Source organism: Triticum dicoccoides, chromosome 2B (genome assembly GCF_002162155.2).
Source record: "Triticum dicoccoides isolate Atlit2015 ecotype Zavitan chromosome 2B, WEW_v2.0, whole genome shotgun sequence".
Classification (NCBI taxonomy): Eukaryota; Viridiplantae; Streptophyta; class Magnoliopsida; order Poales; family Poaceae; genus Triticum; species Triticum dicoccoides.
The window spans coordinates 774,456,566-774,457,089 of NC_041383.1; positions in this window are offsets into that span (position 1 = coordinate 774,456,566).

The window sequence follows — 524 nt, forward strand, 5'->3', positions numbered from 1 at the left end:
GGGGTTGGGGTCGGGTCGATGGCGGCGCAGGGCAGGGGCCGACGCGGGGAGGCGGCGCAGGGTAGGGGCCGACACGGGGAGGCGGCGCAGGGCAGGGGCCGACGCGGGGAGGCTGTCAGCGACGGCGAGGTCGCGTAGGCATCGGCGATGGCGCGGGGGCACGGGAGCGCGGGGGCAGTGTCGCACGAAGGGGCGGCGGCGTCGTGGGTCGTCGGGGCAGCGCGCGGGTGGGGAAAGTGGATCTGGCGAGAGGGAGAAGGGGTCGGGCGAGTTTGAGCTAGGGGAAAGATTACTAATGGCGCACCCCCGAGTGGTGCGCCATTAGTAATCTTTTTTTTAGATAGCAATGGCGCACCTCCCTAGCGGTGCGCCATTAGTATGTTATTATTATTATTTTTTGTTGCTATTTTTTAATATTTTTTATAAAAACAATAATAATTTTTTAATATTTTTTTTATAAAAACAGTAATAATTTTTTTATGAATATGAAAAAATATCATCAAATGGGGGTGCTCGGCGGCGAT